We start from the raw sequence: 20,337 nt of genomic DNA, 5'->3' as shown, positions 1-20,337 counted from the left end.
CGTGTTAAACACTAAATTTAATTCTACATCCTTGCGTTCATGTTATACCTCGTTATTTAAAATACCCTGCTCTCTGTGTGGATTCTGTGTTACACTCTACTCGTGTTAAACACTAAATTTAATTCTACATCCTTGCGTTCATGTTATACCTCGTTATTTAAAATACCCTGCTCTCTGTGTGGATTTTGTGTTACACTCTACTCGTGTTAAACACTAAATTTAATTCTACATCCTTGCGTTCATGTTATACCTCGTTATTTAAAATACCCTGCTCTCTGTGTGGATTCTGTGTTACACTCTACTCGTGTTAAACACTAAATTTAATTCTACATCCTTGCATTCATGTTATACCTCGTTATATAAAATACCCTGCTCTCTGTGTGGATTCTGTGTTACACTCTACTCGTGTTAAACACTAAATTTAATTCTACATCCTTGCGTTCATGTTATACCTCGTTATTTAAAATACCCTGCTCTCTGTGTGGATTCTGTGTTACACTCTACTCGTGTTAAACACTAAATTTAATTCTACATCCTTGCGTTCATGTTATACCTCGTTATTTAAAATACCCTGCTCTCTGTGTGGATTCTGTGTTACACTCTACTCGTGTTAAACACTAAATTTTAATTCTACATCCTTGCGTTCATGTTATACCTCGTTATTTAAAATACCCTGCTCTCTGTGTGGATTCTGTGTTACACTCTACTCGTGTTAAACACTAAATTTAATTCTACATCCTTGCGTTCATGTTATACCTCGTTATTTAAAATACCCTGCTCTCTGTGTGGATTCTGTGTTACACTCTACTCGTGTTAAACACTAAATTTAATTCTACATCCTTGCGTTCATGTTATACCTCGTTATTTAAAATACCCTGCTCTCTGTGTGGATTCTGTGTTACACTCTACTCGTGTTAAACACTAAATTTAATTCTACATCCTTGCGTTCATGTTATACCTCGTTATTTAAAATACCCTGCTCTCTGTGTGGATTCTGTGTTACACTCTACTCGTGTTAAACACTAAATTTAATTCTACATCCTTGCGTTCATGTTATACCTCGTTATTTAAAATACCCTGCTCTCTGTGTGGATTCTGTGTTACACTCTACTCGTGTTAAACACTAAATTTAATTCTACATCCTTGCGTTCATGTTATACTTCGTTATTTAAAATACCCTGCTCTCTGTGTGGATTCTGTGTTACACTCTACTCGTGTTAAACACTAAATTTAATTCTACATCCTTGCGTTCATGTTATACCTCGTTATTTAAAATACCCTGCTCTCTGTGTGGATTCTGTGTTACACTCTACTCGTGTTAAACACTAAATTTAATTCTACATCCTTGCGTTCATGTTATACCTCGTTATTTAAAATACCCTGCTCTCTGTGTGAATTCTGTGTTACACTCTACTCGTGTTAAACACTAAATTAAGTTCTACACTCACATTCATAATAGACAGTCACTGTACCAGAGTCCCAAGCATTCCTCAGCATGAAGCATTTTCAACGCCGCGCCGTTAGAAAGTCTTGAATTATTGATACGTCGCAGCCCAGCCCATTGCTTTACATTTGCATTATCAATCCTACACAAGAGCTAGGATTAGATCGCCTTCATCTCTACAATATAATATCTCTTGTCTGATCTCTATACATTAATGGAAAATCTTGTAACTAAACATTATTTGCACAAAACAGAAGTCTCTACAACCACGGTTTCTCGCTAACAGATACTCAGCGTCCTGCACACTGTTCCTGCTCATGACACCTTTATACCTTCCCTGTATATTTTACTTATGTTCTAAAACTCTCCTTCCTGTTACAATTTGTTGAGCTGTTTTTCAAGACAGGGCGATATTAAACATTTCAAATTGTTTTATTATACGATGACCTTTACAATCGAACCAGCAGGTACCCGCGGCTTTGCACGCGACTTCCTATTGAATAACAGATACCTAAAAAGGGTATCCTTTTAAATGGCATAAAAACTCACCTGAATACAAGTTTTGAACACTGGAGGAGATTGCAATCTTCGAACCACTTCAGAATGATTGGAATTTAAGTTTAAAGAGAAGTGTTTCGGCCCCTGATGTCAGATAGTGAAACAGTTTTTATGAGTACTAATGAAATAACCATATTTCTCTGTAACATTCCATAAATATGTGAAATGTAATGTAAATACGTATAGTTCCAAAACTTTCAGCAACACTTGAATTATTTTAAGCTAGACTGGAGAAATACTACGTCAGCAGAAATCTTAGCAAGAGCACTTACTATGGAATATGACTTTAAATCTAAGGTAGACCTATTTAAGGTGCATATTACTCGTAATTAAGTGTTCATCGTTAAGAAATTCAAAATTCAAACAACATTGTTACTAGCTCTACTTTCAGTTATAGTCTTGAAGAAGAATTTCTGGTTCGAATAAATTATATTCTAAACACCATAGTTGAGTTTGCCTTGTTTGCCACGGTCACAAAACATTTACATACTATTTCTAAAAATAATTGTCTACTTTCGGTCTTTGTAATCTGCTTCCTATCTAAGTTATTACCGACACCCTGTAGCAATGCAATTGTTGTCCTGATCAAGGAAATTTATATTATTGTGTATTGAAGGTTACTGGAGCAGAAGTAAGGACAACTAGTATGTAGTAACACAAAATATTAGCAAGCTTCCAAAAACAAGTTTGGGTAATTAGTAGGCACCCAGAAGCACTTAAGCCATCTCAAAAATGTAATTAATTTAATGCTTGTAGAAATGTAAGCGCCTTGTGTGTTTTGCTTTGTCGATGAGTTCATAAAAGCCCTTGAACAAAAATGTAGTTGCTGTATCAATCCAAATGCGGCTCTGATTAAGAACTAATGTGAGACTGAGATAAATGTATAAGTTCGAGTTAAAGAGTTATATCCAAACTAAGTTAGGTATTTTTTAAATTTATAATATCACTTGTATATTATTAGTATTATAATATTGTAAGTTGTTAAAAATTTAAATTGTTACAGTTCATCGCTTTCTCAATTTATACACACGTGATTCAGTTTAAAACCCCTGCTCGTTCATGGATTTTCCATCCAATAGCAAATAAGTAAAAGACAAAACTATATAATCGTATCATAATATCATGACCTTGGTTTTTAAGCGAGTATAAAACCTTTTGAAGGTATAAGTATTAGACATAGGTTGTTCCTTTATCTTTAATTTTTATCTACTACTGTTTTATTACGACCTTGTAACTGGCTCGTAAACTGGGGATTGAGTGGTCTTACAGGTAACATACTGTGAGTTAAGAGCTAGTTAACGTACGGCTTAACTAAAGCTGTTCTACACAAATAGCTGTTTAACTGCCTCCAAGTGTAGTTAACCTTCAGTAGTAACATTAGTACAGTCCTTGAAAACATTTATAGTTTTATGGTGATAGTTTTTGGAACACTTTATGCATATAGTCGGAAATACAATAACGTAAACAATTTTATATTTTCTAACCTGGATGTTATCGCTACTATAATATGTGTCTGTTGGTAGCATAGTGTATTAAAAACGGTTGGTTGTTGTTTTAGATAAATAACATATATCCTTCCTGAGGAATCGTAAACTAAAGACTAATCTTACGTAGTAAGTTTGAAATTACTTATTGTACACATAATGTGAAAAAATTATAATGGTTTTGTTACAACTCAACAGGCTGTTACCAAATTGTAAATGCCGTTAACAGAAAATACACATTATGTTTTGGTCTTGTTTTTTTTTTTTTTTTTAATAAACATTACTAACTTTTATTATTAAGGGCTTGACAGTAACGTTGGAAATCAATCAAGTCGTTGTCCGTCAGCTTGTCCATCCATTCTGTGCAATAGGAAGAAAGAACCCTATTGATTTTGATGGCCAAATGTCACAGAGTCCGTCCGTCGGCGATGAAGCAGCAGAGACTGGAAAATTGGTATAAAGTTTTTTTGTTTTGGGGGGGGGGGAGAGGAGGAACGTTATATTTTTATTTGCTCAGTGGCGGTTTACATTATCGGCACAGGACCTCACCGATATAAATTTCTCGGTGTTTGTATTGATTTGTTATATTACTTAATACGACCTTACAAAAGCAATACACAGCGTGTTATCTAAAACAGTCCAGCTTGTAACATAATATATATTACCGCAAACCAGACTACTTAGTGATAAACAAACAATAACCGACTTCCTCATGCAAAGCAATATTCTGCACCATAACTCGTGTACAGATAGTCGCGCGTTGTTTACACACACACTGCACTTACTCGTATACGCAGAGTCAGTTATTGCTGGTGGTGTTTCCCACGGCGGTGAGCGCCACGGCAGACATAAGTTAACCGCTTTCAGCAGGTTTTCCCGACAAAGACGCGACGTGGGGTATAAATATTAGGGCACAATTTGTTGTGTAATCAAATCGAGCACGCATGCAAGGCTGTAAATTTGAGACCGGATTTAGCGGGCCGTAAACAGAGCAGTTGCGGTCTTTCCACAATATTGCAAATGAAACTAGTTTAAGCCGTATTATGAGATTGTTTACTGCGCTCAGGCGTTGTTAATCATGCGGTATTTACAAGGCGCTGCGCAGCGTAATGCGCATGCGCAGATGTGGGAACGATGCGATGCGGCTTGTCCGGACACGCGCTCGGGCACGATTACAACTTACAACTGTTGTGATCACGAGTCACATCACGCAACATCGATGTCCTCCCCTCTCCTGCTCTCCCGAACTGTGACGTCGACAATGGTAACCTTCAGGAAACTTTGTTTAGTAATCGTACTCCATTTTTTAACGAGTTTCATTTTAATTTCATTTTTATGAGTGAGTTATTGGACGATATTTGACTAAATTGTAATGGACAAGTTTTGTACAGTGGAGTGCATTTACTTATTGAGCAAAAACTTGCTTTCGGAAATTTTTGACAAGATTAAACCTTTAATACGGTTAGTTATATTTTGCTATATATAACTTATTGAGACAGCTAGTGTTGGGTACAGTACAATATTGACGCTAATAGCGTAGTATTTTCGTGCTTGGTTACTTGGTGCGAAAGCTCTAAATATTTTTTGTTTTTTACTTCTCAACTGATTAGGAGAATTATTACAAGATCTTTATGGCAGCTATATGAATTTCTTTTGGGTGGATTTGGAAGGTTGGGGAGTTTGGTGAACAGATGAGCTTGGCGGTTCATTATCTTGAGTGTGAGACTAAGACGTCAGTATCGTGGTTCCCAACGCCCTTCCCATTATTCCTTTTCTTTCATATTTTCCCTGTTTTTATATATTTAAAAAAGTATTCAAAAGATGCTGACATGGTGGTTCCTAAACTACATATTCACGGTCTGTAGTAGACGCTGATTCCATAGAATAGAGTTTCCAAAAGGACGGATGTCTACAAAAGGCAAAGAGACTCCTCAAAGATTACTGGAACTAGTTGTATGTACAAGTCTAGATGTTGAGCACTTTTAGGGATCGAATAATACCTTCTAGAGACGATTTCACTCACACCAGAAGTAGTCCTACAGGCTAGAGGGAGGCTAGGTGATCCTTGTAATTGAAACCTGCGCGACCCTAATTGCAGTAGATCTATCAGACCGGGAGTTGCTGGGATTATGTTATCCGAGATGTGGTATTTCCCTCAAGACCAGATTCATTCAAAAAATAATTTAATGCCCGGACATGTCTAAAATCGTGGACCACAACATAAATCTACATTAATCTTGAACACTGACTCAAAAGTTGAAAATTAAATGAAGAAAGGGTGGCGAGTAAGGAGAAAAGGAATTGGTGTAGTCAAAATAGAAGAGAGTTTTACTTGTGTAAAACGATTTTAAATGTTTTCACTGCAATGAGTGGTACTGTGTTTTATTATTCAGGTTTTGTAGATAGGAGGGTTGTGTAACAGAACATACTTAATTGTTAAAATGAAAACTTTATATATATATATATATATATAACACATATAAAACACATATAAATTCCAGCGGAGCAAGTACTTTTTGTGATTCAGCGTTTATTGAAATTAAATTAGACTATTGCCATTTATTTAAATTTTATTAATGTAAACCTAAGTTGTTTGACACAAGTATTTGGTATTCATATTTGTTTTGATGATTAAAACACATATGTGACAAAATGGCGTATGCCATTTATCTAATTTAATGGATGCATGTATGTATATAGACAACTTATATCATTCCAAGAGAATAATACTAATGTTTTATGAGTCGAAGATGGATCACTCCATGGAACACTCTAATATAGTCAAACTACTATTAAAAGGATCATGGATCACTGAGTTGCCGTTATAAATGATACAATATATATATATATATATATAGTTTAGTTAATTAGTAATTATATATAACTAATTAACTCAACTTGAACATCGTCGCAAATTTTAAAAGCGTTTTAAAATGTTTTAAATCAAGAGTATAAACAAATAGGAAATCTAGTGTCTCTATACATTTTACTTTTCATTTATTGTCTCAGAAATATATAACTTCAGTGAAACAACTTTTACAAATGGATGTTATACTAACTTCTGTGGATTCCTAATATAACCTCATAGTTGCATGCCAAAATAAAATTTATTGGCATAAAATTCCTTTTTCCTATGTACACAAAATGATTTATCCTTTGTTGTTGTGGTTAAAGGCCGTAGAAGACGTCTGTAAGGTTTTCAACAATGTTCAATGCATTCTTTCACTCTCCCGCAAAGACAAAATATAGGCCCTGGAGAATGAACAGAGGTTTGCTAAATAGAACAATGGCCATTCCCTAAAACTAAAACACTTTGGTTTTTTAATAGACTTTGAAAAAGGTAAAGTTTAGAAATGACGAAAGATACAGAAGACTCCGTCATAAACTTTCTTGAGTCTCTCAGTTAATAACATAATGTGTTTACTTCATGAATTATGTACGATATAATAGCGCAGCCTTTCGGAGTGTGAGTTACACGATACAGGAAGTCGCTAGTTAGGCAAGGAAATAACGATGGCTGAATAATATTTAATTATAACGCTTCAAGGTTTTTTAATAAACAGAACTAACGAAGGAGGATAAAAGGTAGGACGATTATTTTTATATCATCAATCTATGCAACGGTGTGGTTACTTCATAGTACGTACTTGCATACATACTTTTTCTGTGAATATTTTCTACAGGAATGTCTCACATTTTATGACAATTTTAAATTATTATATACACTACATTATCTAATAATTTAAAATTCCCATTTTTATAAAATAATACATTCTTGGAATTAATTGGGTGAAGAATAAATGAATATATTAAAAAACGTTCCTGGATCATTAGAATATAAAAAGAGTTGTCAAACAAATTAGAACACAACCACATATATGGGTTAAAAAAGTAAGAATTGGAAACAAATTTTAAAGCGACAGGAATAAAGAAAATTGTATAAGGATCGGTCTGTATGAGATAATAAAAATGATACTGTGGTTAAGCATATTTTGGCATGAGTACAAATTTTCAAAATTTGGTTTTTGCGAAAATGGTATAAAAATATATATAATACCTACGGAATTTTAGAATTATATCATAAATCTGTTTTGATGTTTAAAAGAATACCTTCCAAGGCATGACACAAAGACAACTGAAATAGCCGAAACAGCAGATTAAAATAGTAGTGAATTACGGCACCTGGCTTGGAGAGTGCCGTGAACTTCAATAAAGAAATACCTTGACCATGACGTGATATTAGTGTACATTACATCATGGACGATGTTATATACTTAGAATGTGTATATGAACTCATTCAGTTACATCAGGAGTCAAAATTATAAATAGTATTTATGATTATAACCATAAACAATTTTACAAACCTATTACAAATTATTTTACATCATATTATACAAGGATATTTTGGAAATAGGTTGGTCTCAATTGCAGACAGTTGGGCGGCTACTTGTGTAGAAGAGCAGTTAGTCCCATGTGTGTAGCCTATGTGGCGCAATACCAACCAATCAATTACGGGATGGAATCAATTTTTATTTCAATGTCACTCTCCTTTAAGAAAACTTCACCGCAGGTGACTCCAAGAGAAATCACATGCAGTTAAGTTAGAACATTTGAGCCATTTTGTAACCAGGGCAAAACAAAAATAAAAGTATCATAGTATGTATGTATATGAGTTGGGCGTCATGAAGTACCATACGTTTTAATGATTTGTGATGTGGTGAAATTTAGCGAATAACACATATAATTCCTTCGAGTAATGGTTCATTCTGTAAATGCTGTAAAAATTAACAAAAAAAGTTATTCTCTTGTACAGGTTATAAAATGGTTATAAATACTACTACCTATATCTCCTCTTATTAGAAAAATAATCTTATTAAATATTCTGACTTCAGAAAAAGTTTGTTAAAGAAAAATCGTCTAATCTTTATTTTCAATACAAAAAACCTACCTTATCCGAAAAATGATGGCACTTCCTTAAATGAAACCTGTGTTTTCAGCAGCCATTAACACATCTTAATTACAAGGTAGTATAAGGAGTACGCCACACCACGTATCGGATAACAGGCTTCGCTGAGGTTGCATGTAAAATTTGAGAGTATAACTCATTTTATTATCGAAATGTGATGTGGGTAGATAGACAAACATAATAATATCGTACAGAAAAGACTTTGACACAAAAATTACGTTTAGGCAAATTACCATGGGTGGACATGTACCATCATAGGAAATATTCTTGTCTACGTAGAAAAAAATCATAGCCTTCAAGATTTTAAGTCTACGAATGAAATGCATTTCGGGATATCTTGTCACATGAGACATTCACATTTTTCATTCAGATAGGTTTCAATGCAGTGTTCAAATAATAAAAGTTGCAGTGGGCTGAGGATGGTACTTAACGCAATAATGCGCTGAAATCAATTTTGACACCGACTATTAAAATGTTTTTCGTTTTACTCTATGAATAAAACTGTCGTATGTTCAAATCTCATACGATTTGAAATACATCCAACAGTTGTTTATAGAGAAATAAAGCTTCGAGCAATATTTCAAGTCAATAGGTTATTTCGTTTTCGAGATATCCTAAAGACACAAAAATATAAATTTAATTTTCCTGACTCTTGTGTATGAGTTTTCGCTAAAGTTCAGCCAATAACTACCAAAAACTACCAAAAAACAGATTTGTTAACAAATTGCAGGGTTAAATATCTGATTAATTAATCAGTACATTTAAAAATATGAAAGTGAGTTATTTTAACGTACTTTTTATGTGGGCTTTGTGTTAATCATGAAATGCAATCCTGATTTATCAGGCAAGCCAGTATATTCTTAATATATACATTTTAAAAGCTTATTGGATAATAAAATTTTCAATCATGTTTTGAATGTAAATAGACATAATATTACTTTTAACCATATGTGGAATTAGCTTAAAAATATAAATTAAATACACAAGTAATTTTTGAAACAAATAACAATTTTGGCTGAAGCATTCTCAAATGCTGCCAATGAAGAATCACAATCAAATTGAATAACTCGAGTTGTCAACAACACTAACCTTAGTATATATGAAAATGTTGTGATAATTTTCTGACTAATTCCCAGTCAATTCTGTAAGCAATTTAAATATTTAGTACAGGAATCAACGTTTATTACACTTATAATAATTCTGAGCCAAAATAAAAAGCCTACAGACCTGGTACAAAAATTTACACATTTTTGCATTTTTACAGTGTTTGGCACAAAATACTACTTTAAAATCAGATTCAATAATATATTTTATATGTTACAGAATAGGAACGGGGCTGTGCATTACACAAGCAACACCCAGAATTAGCTTCATGAATCTTGCGTCGTCACAATATTTCTTCTTTCTCAAAAATTGTTAAAACTACAAACACTCTCATGGGGTGAACAAAACGTTCCACACAGGTAAGTTTCATGAATACTACAACGCCACTAGGATCTCTCCGTCCTCAAATAATGTTAAAAACTTGAATCTTTCTTTTGGGGCGAAGAAAACGCTCCACACAGTTACATCCCGGATTAGCTTCATGAAACTTGAGTCACCTCCAGGATCTCTTCGTTCTCTACTAATGTTGAAATTGAAATCGCTCTCATGGGGTGAACAGAACGTTCTCCACATAGTTACATCCCGGGTTAGCTTCATGAAACTTGCGTCACCTCCAGGATCTCTTCGTTCTCTACTAATGTTGAAATTGAAATCGCTCTCATGGGGAGAAGAGAACGTTCCACATAGTTACATCCTGGGTTAGCTTCATGAAACTTGCGTCACCTCCAGGATCTCTTCGTTCTCTACTAATGTTGAAATTGAAATCGCTCTCATGGGGTGAACAGAACGTTCCACATAGTTACATCCTGGGTTAGCTTCATGAAACTTGCGTCACCTCCAGGATCTCTTCGTTCTCTACTAATGTTGAAATTGAAATCGCTCTCATGGGGTGAACAGAACGTTCCACATAGTTACATCCCGGGTTAGCTTCATGAAACTTGCGTCACCTCCAGGATCTCTTCGTTCTCTACTAATGTTGAAATTGAAATCGCTCTCATGGGGAGAACAGAACGTTCCACATAGTTACATCCTGGGTTAGCTTCATGAAACTTGCGTCACCTCCAGGATCTCTTCGTTCTCTACTAATGTTGAAATTGAAATCGCTCTCATGGGGTGAACAGAACGTTCCACATAGTTACATCCTGGGTTAGCTTCATGAAACTTGCGTCACCTCCAGGATCTCTTCGTTCTCTACTAATGTTGAAATTGAAATCGCTCTCATAGGGTGAACAGAACTTTTCACACAATTACATCCCGGGTCATCTTCCTGAAACATGCGATGTTACCACGATATCTTTGTTCTTCAATAATGTTAAAACTACAATCGCTCTCATGGGGTGAAAGAACGTTCCACGCAGCCTCACAGATTTACATATGCGTGTGTTGTATAACGTGGCTTATGGAAACGATAACTGTCTGGCAAAAACTTCAATAGATCTACTAACCTCAATGGTCAGCTACAGTGGTAGCCGATAGTGACTGCGGCAGGGACGCACGTAATTTTACTCTAACACATAAAAATGTGGGGAATTAAAAGGATTAAAACCAGCCGCATTTCCGGCCTATTTAGTTACCTGGTGCACTTTTTGTTATTTTTATCATAACAAGAAATATGATGCCAAATAAACTATAGTACACTGAATTGTCACAGAGTCTTAGTCTTGAGTCTAAGATGTTGCCGAATAACACGGGACGCTAAGATTCAAGGTTGGCTTTAGTCCTCTGCGCTCGTGAGTGTGTTAGTGCGTGCGTGCTAGGCAACAAACCTGGCCCTTCGGCCAGAATCCCTAATTGCTATTACTGCAATACGCAATTTCGTTCAAATATGGCGACCATCGTATATTTTTAATCAAAAGCTCTGTTATTTATGGACCTAGAGAAAAAAGCAAATATTGTTTTGGAACGCACGTAACGGTTCCTGCACTTATATCTCGATTACATAAGAATATTTAGATCATGAAGATCTGATAAAAGAAAAGATGAAATTAGTAAAACAATTTATCTAATAAATGTCTCAGTTGAGTTTATTGACCACCTTGCGTGTTTCGTTCCAAATGGCGGTCGTTAAAACTTTAAAATATCACAATTCCAATATTTATGGGGCTAGTAAAGTTTCTTCGTACAAATGTAATTTGAATAAACCATATTAATCTAACGGCTGTTATGACTGAGCCGGAAGGACCATTTCTTACTGATTGCGGATTAAAATTAATTGATTACGCTTAGACCGAGAAATTAGTTTGGAGTTCTGTAAAAACTTACTAGATTTGGAGCATAACGGTGGTGCAGTACCTTACACCCTAATAAGGGCTGACAACGGAATAATACACAGGATGGTTGTTTTTACGAATTACACGGGACGCTATTTTTGTGTCGACTTGTCGGAGGGTTAGAATGGCGACACTGCTCATTTGCACTTCATTCAAAATGATAATCACATTGCGAGGTCCTGCCTTATCTTATCTCTGGTATCATCGACTCGCCCCACGCCCTCACAATAGTCGTAATCACCCTCGTCTCCTCGCCCTCCGCCGCTGCCGCCTGGTCGTCCATCCTGGACCGCGGGGTACCCGTGCCGAGCGGGTAATGTTTGGGTATCTATTAACCCTCACACTCGCGAGATCTGTGATAGTCCCGATCCCCTTACTTACACATTCTGCTATCTCTATCTCCAACCCTGAGTGTGTGTCTCCTTGCCGCGATCAGATAACGATAGCGGGTAATTCGATCTTATTTGGTTATGATTCAAGAAGAAATATACGTTTTTTTATTTCCTTCGTTTGACATCGATTGGAAAACTGCAGTAACTAACAAAGCAATTGAAAAATATATTGATTTCTAATATATTAAATAAAGTGTTACACTTTAATAAACAAAACTGTTGAACTCAGTTCAATTTCGGGTTGATTTTTACTAACTTATTCCTACGTAATAATCATTGATCAATTATATTTTAAAATTAAAGATGAAATAATTTATTTCAATAGTTGGTTGATGGCTCTCTATTCCACTGACCTAAAGTGGTAAAACATTTAACGTTTTTGCTATCGGCCCGAGCTTTACGTAAGCTTCTAGTGTTTCAGCACGTTTAGGTAAAGAAATAAACTGTCAAATGTTTTTGTAGAATACTCATAAATTAAATAACACGAGTCTTCCAGACGTATAAACGTGAAATTTTATTATAAATAAAACATTGAGTAAACAGCATCTAGCACTCTTCACATTTTCGGCATAACTTAGGGTACTAGATATATAGGAGAAATACATACACGACAATGCAAGAAAAGATACATTTTACTTTTAAAACACATTCCTCTCCATGACCGTGTATAGTATACATGTTTTATACCATAATGGCATAAACAAAACTAAAATACTGTAACTTCAAAGGTTTATGAATATTTATTAAACTCCAAATTCCTCAGTTTAAACATAAATGGAAAAGGTCCTGATTTTTATGAGCCGGTAGGTTGATTTTAGTCCTATAAGATCAAACACGTTTACGTCTTTGTTATTAGTAGTAGAATTATTGGTAATCTCGCATTGTAAAGGTATGATATATGAATAATACGCATTAAAACTGTTTTTAGTTTTTCGATATTTTTATGTGTTGTTCAGAAAATTTCAATTTTGTTAGTTCATCGTTTGTATATACAAAATCGTATTAATCATGGTATTTTCACATCTTACCATACATGCAAGATACATCTACCATATATATATATATATATATATATATATATATATATATATATATATATAATAATATATATATATATATATATATAAGATAAAAAATAAAGTCGTTAAGGATTTGAAGTTTAATACAGTTTTTATGTGGTAAAACCTAAAGTAATTTCACTAGAGGAAGATTTAATAAACACAATATTAAGCTATTGAAAGTTTAAAACAAACTGATCGATACAATGATAAACGAAACGTCTACAATTTTACTCATCAGTTACAGTCTCTAGAAAACTACCCTTAAGCTGCATACAGATTTATTAAAGAGATTTTTCAACAATTTACACTCGTATTTCAATACATGAATGAGTAAGCGGTTCTGCAAAACGCTTAGAAAATTATCTTGTTATCACCAAAGATTACTAAGCAGTTAAAGAGCCATTGCCAACGTCCGCAGCGTCTTATCGCTGTTATCAGTGGAGAGATAACATCCTCTATAACAATGGCTGACAACTGAAATCGAAGACGGAAATGTAGGCGGTGACGCAAGAGTTCTATGAATGGAAGTGGGAGTAGCTGATGAGTAGATATACCGATACAGATAACAGTTGAAGCCTCACAGTAGTTTACGTGTGCCAGGACCGGAAGCCGCAGATACTGATAGCGGCTATAATTGGCTCTCATCGGGCCTTTTCTAAATCCAACCAGCGAAATAAATACAAATCTGTTTCCTCCAGTTTCTAAACTCTCTTACAGTTTTCTCAAGTGCCTGCCCGCGGCCAGTCTGCTGTATACACAAGCATTCATTATCTGCAATACATCCATCAGCTGCTGAGTCAACATGCACTTGGACCGTGGACTGACGTGTGTTATGAATACGTCAGATATTGTCCACGTTATATCAATTATCACTTGATCTACTCAATCAATGCCGACTCTTGAAGAGGGTTTTGTAAGTTTACGTTTGTTTAGCAAATATAAATCAACAATAACTTCTAGATTTTCTAGTGCCTTTTTTTAATCAGTTCTAATTCGGCGTGAATGTCTTCAGCTACTCTGTTTAGAAGCCGACTGTTAGGAAATGACTTTGAGTTTGGTCAATAAGACCAATTTTGTACTTTAAACACTGATACACCATATTTTTGGCCATATAATTATGGAAGTTAAGTAAAGTGGATATATATTAATATTTAAATGATAAAATACAAATAAGTTTTATATTATTTTTATTTAATATTCGATAAACATATGGTACTAAAGGCAAAACATAATGGCAATTTGATACATGTTAATCATATTTTTAATTGAGACATCTTCTGTAATTTTATTATCAAAACTAATGACGTATTTGTGCTTGAAGCTTGACATTCATAAAGGATAAAAGTCAAAGTCGTTTCTTTGCGTCTTTTATAGAATCCGAACTACAAAGGCAACATTCCTCAGAATCTTAGTTCTACGATATAAAGATTACATGACACAGCAGATCGTAGACAAATTTCCATGGAAGGTAGTTAATCGTAGGCCTATAGTCAAAACGATAACTGAGAGATAAAGTTTATATTAAATAGCGACTTTTGTAGATCAATAAAACATTTGGCACTTCATTTTTTAAATCTACCAGATTTTAAATAGTCCATGGGAGAACGCTGCACATTTTTTGACTGCTTCGTAGTACTTCTTATTTATTGGGTATCGACATAAAAATATTATCAGGAATTGGACCAAGGTCACCTCGTTTCTTATTTAACAGTTATAGGCATGAGTCAGAAATAATGCTACATTTTTAAAGGTGAAAACTTGTATATCATAAATAAATAGAGACAGAAAGTCTAGATATCTTTATCAAGAAAAACCTCCGGACTAATTACCACATATTATCTATCCTATTCGGCAACTTTTTCAACCTAGAAACTGTGTCAAACGATAGCTTTGGTTCGCTCCACAAAACAGATAGTACAAAAAGGTTTTTAATCGATATACACAAATCCAAGAATTTCTTTATTTAATGAAGCTATCCTATTCGGCAACTTTTTCAACCTAGAAACTGTGTCAAACGATAGCTTTGGTTCGCTCCCCAAAACAGATAGTACAAAAAGGTTTTTAATCGATATACACAAATCCAAGAATTTCTTTATTTAATGAAGAAGAGAGATCGTAGTGAAAATTATACATTTAATTTGGCAGAGAAGCTTCATATGAAATTATTATTAAAATTCAGTCCAATTCAATGCCTTTTCATGCACGGCATTTTTCGAACCTGTCTTTGAGGTTTAAAATAAATAAGTTTTGTTTTTCTGCTATAACGAAAATTGTATTCTGAAAACCGAGCATTGAATCGACTTAGGATTGTAGTTACCATTAATTCAGATGAATTTGGGGAATCAGTTCGCATAAAAACACTATATTAAAATAGCCCCGAACTGTTAGAAAATCAATATAGCAAAACGTACATTTGTCAGTACAACGAAGTGTTAAACAGTTCAATAATATTGATAAACCGATACTAGTTTTAACTCTTAACGAGTCATTTTCTGGAGTCAAGACATATTCAAATGCGAAGATTATTTGATAAATATAGATAGTTTCACATGGTTGAAACGTTGAAAATACACAAGGACAACACAACACAAAACTCATGGAATAACGTAAACATCATATTTGATCGACCTATCATCCATGAATTTCTAACAGGATATGAGGTCCTGTTTTCTTCTGGCCGTGATAATAATAATTTATTTGTATTTGTGACAAAAAATCCCACTGCTTATACTTTACTAATTTCAATTTAGTGATTGTTTGTGAAGGTATCTAAGAGAGAATTTATTTTGAGCTAGAGAATTTTAGTTCTTAACAAGTCAACAACAACAATAGCAAAATAATTGTTTAATTTTCTGCCCCGAAGATATTAACCCTGATAGAAAGTAACACGGAATTTGCGAGTTTTTACGCACGAATTTTTATAAAATAGTATAAATTAAACTGTGCAAGCATAACATTTAATGTTTTATACGACATAAATATCTAGTTTTAGATTTCATATGAATTGATTTGTCAATGTTTACAGACTTAAGTTCGTAATCGTTTTGGTAAAGCCCCGTACTGTCTAAAACTGAATTAATAAGTAATAATATCCATCAAAACGAAGAGGGTTAATTAATATTGCTCCAGTTTTGAAGCTTTAGAAAACGCATGTTTCGTTGTGGCAAAAGTAAGTTACAAATTACGTAGATTTGTCACTAAATAGAATGAATTAAAATTACTACATAGCGATTACCACCACTCATAATTGCATGGCAATTGCAACCCACAATATACAGTTTCATAGATCATTACACAATACGTATGCTGCACATTAGTGGCCTATTAGGTGAAGGTACATTAAAATGGCAGAGATAATTAGAATCTCATAAACAATTTAGTTTTAAATTTCCACTGTGGCTCATTAATAATAAATATTTTAATTGGAATTTTCTGTTATATTTAGTTTTTAAGAGAATGTTTCTAAAATATTCAGTCAGAATTGAAAAACTATATTAATTACTACACCGTTTGCTTCAAATTGATAACAAAATTAAAAATCCAAGAATTTAGTTTTTATGTTCATTTTCTCTGTTTAGAAAAAGTAAAATACTTTGAGAAGCAAATGATATGCTTAAAGATAGGCCCTACATATACAAAATTTAAAGGTCATAATCAACCAGCATTGTCTATGCAATTACATAATTTATAGCATATTTCTATGTAGTTATAACTGTCGAGAATTAAGAATGAATATTTTGTTCTTTTTAATGTATAGCAATGAGTAATAAATAATAAGTTCATTTAGCTAATCTCTCTTATACTTCAACCTAATTTTCCTATTAATCCAACGTTTTAGTTTTGCACAATTATAAATGTAATGTTTGTTAATAATTTATAAGTTAATAAACATAGCTAACTTCTTAATTAGTTGGTAAATCAAATATTTTGTTTTTGTTATACCTTTTCTTTGAAAGGAGAAGGATAGACATATAGGATTAGAATTTCATATATACTCATTTGTTTACTCTAAACCAGTTTAAATACTTTAATTTATTGAGAAGATAAACACTATTTGAATAATACTGGTTTAGTTACGAATCAACGATTAGTTAATTTTAATTAATTTACTCTATAAATAATAAGGGGAGGAACATCAAAAAATAAACCATAAGTTAATAAATAGATAAGCTAGTTAAATTAGATGAAAACCGTAACATTCCAAATTTTGTCAACATTTTCAGTTTAGGTTTTGACGTGTTATTACAACCAAGAGTAATGAACAGCTGGGTTAATATCCAAAGATACACAATTCTCACTCAGTGTTTATATCAAAGAACTGAAGCCCGAAACCGAGTGCAGAGAGGAAGACATTGGTTTCCAGTGACAGCCTGTCCAGTTTGATGGTTGAACCGACGTTTGCCGAAGTAAGCCGAAGCGAGCCGAGCGGTCCTGTCCGTGCCCGGCTAGTGGCAGCAGAGCAGACGCATTCTCAGTCGATGAGAAACCTTCGTTAGAGGGAGACGTACTGCCGGTCAGCTCGTTAATTTTCTACTTACAAGACTGAGTGCTCCAGTATCTGTGTTGCAGCTGTGTGTATGTGTGTATCAAGATTCTGAGAGGACGTGTCGTGAAGGGTGTCTGTGCCAGCCGCATTTGTCACTCTCGAGATCGCGTTTCGGCAGCCTGAAATCGATAAAAGGAATGTATCTCTTTTTCGGCATCCCTTGCTGTAACGTCAGGGTGTGAAATGGTTATACGCCAAACATTTACTAGAATGACTTAGTAATTTTTCTACCGTGCGATTAGTCGGAGTTTTTAGTTGTGCAAGACGATATCTGTGCCACTGGCGAGTACAGTCCGGCACCGGCAGCCGATTTTTGACAGTTCGGAAGTGAAAGTACTTTTTGCATTTCGTGACATTTATTTTACAAGGTGTTTTTCTCAGGTAATAGGTACCGTTTATGTGTGAATTTGTGAAACTGTTGTTTTTATCGTAGGGACCGAATAGTTATCTCGCGATCTGGCCATTACTCTCTTGTTGTCGACGGTACAATTGAACAAATAAGGAATAAAGTCTAATAATAAGATATTAGAGTGAAGTGTGTAGCCGTAGCTTGCCGTGCCTTAAACCGGTTCCAGAGCCTGGAGCCAGCAGGAGCGGAGTGGAGCGAAGCGAGGACATTGCTGTAGCCGGCCTAGCCAAACACTTACACACGTGATTGTGAAGTGCAGTGTCCTGTGCATCATCGGTTGTGTCTCAACCCGTCACGGAGCGCCTTATCAACCCTTGTCTGTTGTCAAAGGTAACTCACTAATCCTACAAGTTCCTCAATACAACTATAGCACTCATGTCATGTGTCGTAAACATTCAAATAAACCATTCATAAAATGGTTTAAAACAAAATAGTAGATTTAGATTATTTGTTAAATAAATGTGGATTTAACAGATCAAGCTAAACTTCTGTTGTTTACTGTATTTAAAAATAACATACAACATTTTAATTGTTCATCAGATATGAGGATGTAATAATCTATTAATAATTAATTGTTCCTGTGAATGTTTACTGTTTGTTATTTACTTGGACTAAATAATTACTAAAGTGAACTAAATATTGTATGACAATTAATGATTCACATCTGTATTTTTCCAATTAAAAGATAAAGATACAGAATTTTCAAAGCAATATTAAATTGGAGATATAATCAGTTGCAGGTGTTGGACTTACTGCACCTGTGTATTAAATGTTTTTCTCAAATATTTACAACTACTGCTTCATTTGGGTTGTGATCAACCAGTGTTAATTTATCAAAATGCAAGGTTGGCTTGAGGTATGATTTACAAATCTTATAAATATCGGGTAGATAACTTGGCAATGAGCTGCACTATTGTAAAAGCCCCAAAGCAATTAGAATCAACATAAAATCATATATAGGCCCGGTTGTGAAAGGAACAGTGTATAACCTCACATAAAATAATGTAATGATTAGATTAATTACAAGTTTTACAGACTTGATCATTTATGATAGATACAATGAACTGTTTTGGTACACAATAAATGGATAGTTAATTTTTTAATTTGGCAATGCAATTAGTCAATGTATTTATGTATTTGTATATTTTAAGCACATTCACATTGCGTTTGACATTGGGGCAATAGTAGGAAAAATTTTCGTGATGAATGAGAGAATTGGTGGATGTAAAAATTCTATGTATGCATGAAATTCAAATGTAGCTAATGGATATGTCATTCACTTCGACCACCGTTGTGATATATGTCAGTGTTTATAAGCAATAAAAGATATTATTATTATCATCTAGCTGTAATGGTTGGTTGCCGTAATTTCCATTAATATTTTGGTCAATATCCAATGTCAGTTTACTTAGAAAATATAGATTATTCCATGCAAAATTGATTGCGCTTTAGAACCTACACAACTCGTATATTATTTTTAATTTTATCTTACTATTTTAAACTATGTTTGTTTTAACATATCGTTATTTAAACTACAGTTTTCATATTGGTCTTATGATTAATTGTTTTAATTAAACGCGCTAGAAACGCGTTGTATTATTAATAACAAACTCGTTATATTATTGTTTGTATTGTAATCGGGTACACTTGTTTGTATTCATAGATTCGTCAATACGACTTACTATTAGTGTGAATTCGTAATGAATTGCATCCTTATACGTCGCCAATAATTTTATATACGCATTTGTTTTAGATGGAGCATGAAATAATAGTTTAGTATATGTCTATATAAAGAATTAGAGTTTTTATATAAGTATAGAGTTTGCCAACTATGGATTTGAATTATCTACATGTTGTTTACAGTGCAGTGTACATAATATATTACACTATTAATCCATAGTATTTAGTATGTAAAATAAGAGTTGATGTGCACACAAAGAATTTGTTCACTTTACTTTTAAAAGCGGTCAGTCATTTATATATCTTGGTCAAAATGGCGTGGTTTCCGCTAAATAAATTGCAGCTCCAGTTCTCGTTTGTGTTATATTTTCCTCAGTCTAAATAAATACAATTGTTAGTTATTGTTGCAAACTTATCAAGTGC

General features: G+C 33.9%; 1 protein-coding gene across 6 annotated transcripts in view; it reads left to right on the top strand.

Annotated features, from left to right (window-relative positions):
* The first annotated feature begins 17,741 nt into the window (after positions 1–17,741).
* Positions 17,742–20,337, top strand: part of LOC124362746 (ephrin type-B receptor 1-B) — a 282,208-nt gene continuing 279,612 nt past the window's right edge. For all 6 annotated transcript variants that reach the window (XR_006922494.1, XR_006922495.1, XM_046817494.1 and 3 more), the window contains exon 1: positions 17,742–18,564. The gene's annotated coding sequence lies outside the window, so the exon portion shown is untranslated. The remainder of the gene's footprint in view (positions 18,565–20,337) is intronic.

This window comes from Homalodisca vitripennis, chromosome 5 (assembly GCF_021130785.1).
Source record: "Homalodisca vitripennis isolate AUS2020 chromosome 5, UT_GWSS_2.1, whole genome shotgun sequence".
NCBI classification, from domain to species: domain Eukaryota; kingdom Metazoa; phylum Arthropoda; class Insecta; order Hemiptera; family Cicadellidae; genus Homalodisca; species Homalodisca vitripennis.
Note: the sequence above shows the minus strand (reverse complement) of the source record. Positions and strands in the feature narration are given on the sequence as shown.